Source organism: Lissotriton vulgaris, chromosome 8, assembly GCF_964263255.1.
Source record: "Lissotriton vulgaris chromosome 8, aLisVul1.2, whole genome shotgun sequence".
Lineage (NCBI taxonomy): Eukaryota > Metazoa > Chordata > Amphibia > Caudata > Salamandridae > Lissotriton > Lissotriton vulgaris.
This window is the reverse complement of record NC_141696.1, coordinates 907,683,909-907,691,145: the sequence shown is the minus strand read 5'-3', so window position 1 is coordinate 907,691,145 and position 7,237 is coordinate 907,683,909. Positions and strand designations below refer to the sequence as shown.

General features: G+C 52.3%; 2 pseudogenes; both read right to left on the bottom strand.

Moving 5' to 3' along the window:
• Positions 1–4,556: 4,556 nt before the first annotated feature.
• LOC147698151 (5.8S ribosomal RNA) lies at positions 4,557–4,688 on the bottom strand (annotated as a pseudogene).
• Positions 4,689–5,685: 997 nt separating this feature from the next.
• LOC147698150 (18S ribosomal RNA) lies at positions 5,686–6,341 on the bottom strand (annotated as a pseudogene; the record flags this gene model as incomplete).
• Between the last annotated feature and the right edge of the window lie 896 nt (positions 6,342–7,237).

Here is a 7,237-nt window from a genome sequence, read left to right as displayed (position 1 = left end):
ATAGCCACAGATGGTGGGTCATTGAAAAGGTGGTAGCCAACCCTCGAGGTGGAGATCTCAGCAGTATCCTGAGTAGGAGAGAATGTAAATGGATACATTCTTCAGATACAGTCAATAAAGGGCTAAACGAGTGGGAGGAGATCAATAGACAAGAGGCACTTTTAGGGGTATAAAGTATCTTCCTCCCTGTTATGCCTCTCTGTATGATGATATGTAATCCTCTGCCTACTCAGAAGCATTATGTGACACATTATCCTCTACTGTCGAATCTGTACAAATTTTGTTTCTAAATGTATTTCTAAATTAATGAAATGTCTAATGATGTTTTCCATATAGCACCCTGTGCTGATGTTTTGATTGTGTGTCTAAAATTTATTGTAAGGTCTAATGCTGTCTTTTATACTGTATCCTGTTTTGAACTAGACCGTACAATTTGGTCTGTAAATGTGTGTGCAGTAATTAATGCAATGTCTAATGTTGTTGTTCATATAGCACCTTATGCTGCCAATTTCTACTGTAAGGCTTAATACTGTCTTTTAGACTGTGCTTTGTTTGTGTCATCTATGTGACACCGAGTATTTTGTGCTGCCGTATTCCAATATGGCGGCTCCTGGAGTCTGTCATTTATTTTCATGACTCCACTTAGAGTTTATAATTGTTTTAATCGACGGGAGTCAGCGTGTTCTTGTCCCTAAAATATCGCGCTATTAAAGTGGCATTATGCCCTTGGTTCGTATCTCCAGTTACTCATGTTACGGAATCTGGCTCGATTGTTGCCAGCGGTAACCGTCACTATGACTATGGCCGAACATCCTGGCCTTCAGATAGCCCTGACCGTCTTTTTTCTATTTTCATTGACGTTGGGTTGCGATTTATACGCCCACGAGATTGAGTTCCGGTTCAAGCTTTGTCTGCAGCTACGCGCTACTGGGATACAACGATGAGAGCGAATACGCTGAATTTTAGCAACGGAAGGGTAATCTCTTAACCTGCGGGTGGCCCTTGTTTACACCACACGAACTTGCCCCGGAGCCAACCTTAATTTTAATTTTAATTATTATTCTTTCAGCCGCCTGATCATTCCTGACAGAGGCTCGGAGCTATATACATTAATGGTTTTAGCTCAGACAAGGTAATGTTGTACACCTGACCAAACTATGATATGGTCTTTCAACGTACAGATAGAGAATCAATTATCTGAGTACACCGATTTAATTTTTAGGTGTGAATATCACAATTGAAAATACAGTGATAGAGGCTCGTTCCTTGGAACTACATATACTTACATTTTCAGCTCAGACAAGGTAACGTTGGATGCCTGACCCAACTATGGTATGGTTGTTTTTGATACACAGATTGAGAACTGGTTAACTGATGACACCTAATTATTTTTTCAGGTGTGAATATCATAATTGGGATACACAGTCAATATACACCATACATTCCCTCTCCTAGGTTAGGGTTTTTCGTCCCTTAGTGAGATTGATTCTAGTCCATAATCTATTGCAACAGCCTCAATTTCTATTCTCCTCCCCTTAGGGTCATCTATAACCCTTGGTTGTCCCCTTCTAGTTCTGATGAAGACTCGCATGGCCCAGGTCCAACTCACCCACACACCCTAAGACGAGTTGAAATGTCGACGCCCTTGTTGTTTATTAACCTGGACCCTGTCCTGCCATATTTTTGTGCAAATATCAATGAACTAAATGTCCATTCCGTTGAACTTTTGTAAAAACGTGTGCATAATTAACTGTTTTGACAAGGTCCACGAGGACGGTGATTTATTGAACCGTTGCCTTGTATATAATTAATGTAAATATTTTATGCCACTATCCCATTGAATTTCTTCTATCTCCCATTCACTTTACACATCCTAAATCACTTACCCTCCTTTTGCACGCCTTCCTTGGGGCAACCTACACGTTTATATGAATTTATAACTATGATTTACTGCTTTTAACCTAGATGCAATGAATTAAATTGTTTCTGGTTTTTGAATCAGGCCTGTTGCAATGTTTTCCTTTGATTGGTGCATTTATTAGCTAGAGCTGATCTAAGAGACATGCTCTGAAATGCTGTGTGATTTACAAATTATGTACCGATTGACTCTGCTATATAAAGTAAAAGGTCAAGGACCACTGTTTTCAATACCTCAATACACCCAGGTCCACGACTCTTGGGTTAACCCATTTTCTTAATGGCACTGCTGAAAAGGACTGCCACTCTGCTGGACTGCTGCCCCAAAGGACTGCTGCCCATTGCACTAACCTGCTGCGTGCTGCTGTCTTACGTAGGTGAGAAGGACTGGATGTGTCACTTGTACCGAGGACCACCGAGTGACTGGTTTTGTTTATTCCTGTACTCTGGGCACTAGACAACTGCAAACCAGTGGTAAAGTGCATGTGCTCTCTCTCCCTGAACATGGTTTGATTATCTTATCCACTATTGCCATGTTTAATTTACCTATAAATCCCTAGTAAATTGCACTACTTGTGCCAAGGGCCTGTAAATTATATGCTATTTACAGGCCTGCACCACTTATTGTGGCATGCACTTAAGTAACCCTGGTAACATGTCAAAGGCCTGCCGCTTCGGAGCCTGTGTGTGCGGTTTACCCCTTAAACTCGCCTTTTATTACATATAAGCCACCACTAAGGTAGATCTTAGGTTGCCCATAGGGCATTGTGCTGTATAAGTAAAAGGTAGGACATGTACTTTTAAGCTTTGCATCGGGCACCTAAACCCGGAGTTCGGTTCATCCCGCAGCACCAGTTCTGGTTACAAAAAGTGGCCCACTAGGCACTTACATTCCATGCCCGGCTCCACGCCAGCGAGCCGGGCTTCTTACCCATTTAAAGTTTGAGAATAGGTTGGGATCGTTTCGGCCCCAAGACCTCTAATCATTCGCTTTACCAGATAAAACTGGGGCCTCCGAGTGCCAGCTATCCTGAGGGAAACTTACGAGGGAACCAGCTACTAGATGGTTTGATTAGTCTTTCGCCCCTATACCCAGGTCGGATGACCGATTTGCCCATCAGGACCGCTACGGACCTCCACCAGAGTTTGCTCTGGCTTTGCCCTCCCCAGACATAGTTCACCATCTTTCGGGTCCTATCACGCACGCTCATGCTCCACCTCCCTGACGGAGCGGGCAAGACAGGCCGGTGGTGTGCTTTCCACTGGAAGCGCGGCAGGATCCCGCCTCAGCCGGCCCTAACCTTTATTGCGACACATGGTTTCGCTCGGCCCTCAGACTTGTGCACGTGTTAGACTCCTTGGTCCGTGTTTCAAGACGGGTGGGTAACTGACATCGCCGCAGACCCCTGGCACCCGGCATGGGCATCCCCGCCCAGCGGTGCATCACGGTTGGGGCGCACTGAGAACAGTCCGTCCCTGTCGACAGTTGCCCTGGAGCAGGGGGCTCCGTTCCTCCTTTAACTGCCCCGGCACGCCCCGAGGGGCGGCCACGGACAGGTGCCTGGGGGAGGGCATGGAGGCGGTCGAATTTACTGCTGCCAGGGGGGCTGTAACACCCTCCACCGGAGCGGAGGGCCACCTGCCACCCCGAAGCCATCCCAGCTGGCACAGAGCCAGTCGCGGCGCACCACCACAGAGGAAATGTCCCCTGCAGAGGCCGGGTAGGGCCCGGGCCCTGGTCCCACGGAGGGAATCCGGAACTCCCGGGCCACCGACCTTCACGCCGTGTTGAATCCTCCGGGCTGACTCCACGGACCTCACCAGTTTACCTCTCGACGGCTTCACGCCCTCTTGAACTCTCTCTTCAAATTTCTTTTCAACTTTCCCTTACAGTACTTGTTGGCTATCGGTCTCGCGCCCGTATTTAGCCTGAGATGGAGTTTACTACCAGCTTTGGGCTGCATTCCCAAGCAACCCGACTCCGAGAAGACCCAATCCCGGTGCGCTGGGGGCCGCTACCGGACTAACACTGTCCATGGGGTGAGCTTCGAACAGAAGAACTTGGGCCCCTGAGCGACGCAGGGAAGTCGGTCTTCTGTACGCCACATTTCCGGCGCCCGCCGCCAGGCTGAGATTCAGCGCTGAGTTCTTCCCTCTTCACTTGCCGTTACTGGGGGAATCCTGGTTAGTTTCTTTTTGTCCACTTAGTAATATGCTTAAATTCAGCGGGTCGCCAGGTCTGATCTGAGGTCGTAGTCGAAAGAATGACACCAGAGCGTCAAAGGGGGTTGCCGGGGAAGGCCCGGCCCCCCCTGCCAGAGCAGGGGGGCCTGGCATCCCAGTAGGGTGCGCCCTCTTTCCCTGGATCGTAACTGGAAGGGTTTCACCCTCCCCGGGAAGCGGCCGCATAGGTGGGCGCCCGAGGCGTATGTGCGTGTGCAGCCAGTGGGACACCACAGACAGCCACGCGCGGCACGCAGCCAGGTGCCCCGGGATGGGTCCCGGGGCAGACCGGTCGCCAGCCCCATTTCTCAGGGGCCAGGCGTGCAAATGGTGTACCTCTGCGGCAGGACCTGGCGAGGGACCCTGCCACGGGCGATCGGGGTCTGACCTTGTGGGGGACGAAGGGGAAGCGGAGCTAACCCTGCGACGGCCCCAGCCGTGTCCCGGGGAAGTGTCGATGATCAATGTGTCCTGCAATTCACACTAATTCTCGCAGCTAGCTGCGTTCTTCATCGATGCGTGAGCCTAGTTATCCACCGCCAAGAGTCACAGGCAACTTTTTGAAAATGTTCACCCACCTGCGGGCGCAGGAGAGGTGGGAGGAGGCAAAACCGTCCGTCCACCACCCATGCGGCAAGACGGCCCAGGCACCCCATTCAAGGCTTTCCCTCTGGGAGTCAGACTGCACCGTTGGGAGAAAAACATTGCCAGGCGCTCGGCCTTGGAGTCCCCCACCCGCAGGCGAGGAAGGGGGCTCCCAGTGCGACGGGAGCATGCAGCCCTACAGCCGCCGGTCCCTCCTGGGGACACCGGGAGGGACCACACGAGTCTTCAAACCTCTCGGCCCGACGGCATGTGACCGGGTCAAACCGAGTACCTGGCAACGAGGGAGGGTTGCTCCATCTGCACATCAGCCGTCCATTGCCGGGCAGCCCCGAGCCATGCCAGCGGGCTGGTGTGTAGCCCACCAACATCCTCGCCAGGGTCGGAGGTGCCTGTAGGGAAGAGCCAGGTGGCTCCCCATCCCACACGCCTCCCACCGAGAGGAGCCAAGGTCCCCTCACAGGTCCTTGGCCCCTTCTCCTCCAGGCCAGCCTGCTGCGTGAGAAAGGCAACTCCCCGGTAGCCCATAACCCGGTCGGGTCAGGCCAGACCGGGACTCGGGCGTGGGAGGGCCTAGCCGGCACCAGGGCCATTTAAGGGAGTGGTGGTACCAGCCCAGGGATGCACTACCATTCGGTTTCCCCCTACCAGCGGGGAGGTCATGCCGGGTGAACTTGGGTTCTGTCTCAGAGAGGGACAGGGGACAGGGGCCGCCCCAATCCCTGGTCCCTCACATGTCGGTCAGGCCCTCCCCAGGGGGAAAGAGGTCCTCCGAAGTCCCGGCCCTCATCCAAGTACCCCATGTTGCTGCGGACCGCTCCGACTAGCGGGGCACGCCAGGGCAGGGCCGGGCCCTGTGCCTACGGTGTGTGCTTTCAGGAGGTGGACGAGGGCTTCAGGCTGGCACCGTCGGTCACTCGGGCCGCTCCACCGTTAATGATGCTTCCGCAGGTTCACCTACGGAAACCTTGTTAAGACTTTTACTTCCTCTAGATAGTCAAGTTTGATCGTCTTCTTGGCATTCCGCTAGGGCCGTTGCCGACCCCGGCGGGGCCGATCCGAGGACCTCACTAAACCATCCAATTGGTAGTAGCGACGGGTGGTGTGTACAAAGGGCAGGGACTTAATCAACATGAGCTTATGACCTGCACTTACTGGGAATTCCTCGTTCATGGTAAATGATTGCAATCCCAATCCCTATCACGAACTGGGTTCAGTGGGTTACCTGCACCTGTCGGCGAAGGGTAGACACGTGCAGCCCTGGACATCTAAGGGCATCACAGACCTGTTATTGCTCAATCTCATGTGGCTGAATGCCACTTGTCCCTCTAAGAAGTTAGACGCCGACCGCTGGCGGTCGCGTAACTAGATAGCATGGAGGAGTCTCGTTTGTTATCCGAATTAACCTGACAAATCGCTCCACCAACTAAGAACAGCCATGCACCACCACCCACAGAATCAAGAAAGAGCTATCAATCTTTTCCATGTCCAGGTGGGTGAGGTTTTCCGTGTTGATTCAAATTAAGCCACAGGCTCCACTCCTGGTGGTGCCCTTCCGTCAATTCCTTTAAGATTCAGCTTTGCAACCATACTCCCCCCGGAACCCAAAAACTTTGGTTTACCGGAAGCTGCTCGGTGGGTCATGGGAATAATGCCGCCGGATCGCTAGTCGGCATCTTTTATGGTCGGAACCACAATGGTATCTGATCCTCTTCGAACCTCCGACTTTCGTTCTTGATTAATGAAAACATTCTTGCCAAATGCTTTTGCTTTGGTTCGTCTTACGCCGGTCCAAGAATTTCACCTCTGGCAGCACAATACGAATCCCCCAGGCCGTCCCTCTTAATCATGGCCCCAGTTCCGAAAACCAACAAAATAGAACCAGAATCCTATTCCATTATTCCTAGCTGAAGTATTCAGGTGACCGACCTCCTTTGAACACTCCAATTCTTTCAAAGTAAACTCTTCGGACCACCCAGTACACTCAGTCAAGAGCATCAAGGGGGTGCCAAGAGGCTGGGGCTGGGACAGGCTGTAGCTCATCTCGCGGCGGACACCAGCTCGATCGCAAGATCCAACTTGAGCTTTTTAACTGCAGCAACTTCAATATATGCTTTAGAGCAGGAATTACTGCAGGTGCGTACCTGGGCCCCTGGGGGCCCTGGCGGGTGGTCCCAGGTACTGCCTTCCCTGACTCAGCATGGCCGGACCTCATGGAGGTCTGCCTGAGCAAACTCCTAGAAAAAGGACCATCGGCAAGGGGCTGAGAGGCTGGTGCGTACCCTGGCCCCTGGGGGCCCCGGCGGGCGGGCCCATGTACTGCCTTCCCCGTCTCAGCATGGCAAGACCTCACGGAGGTCGGCCTGAGCAAACTCGAAGAAAAAGGACCATCGTCAAGGGGCTGAGAGGAAGGTGCGTGTGGGGCCCCTGGGGGGCCCGGCAGGCGGGCCCGAGTGCTGCCTTCCTCTGTTACAGAATTTCCAGACCTCACGGA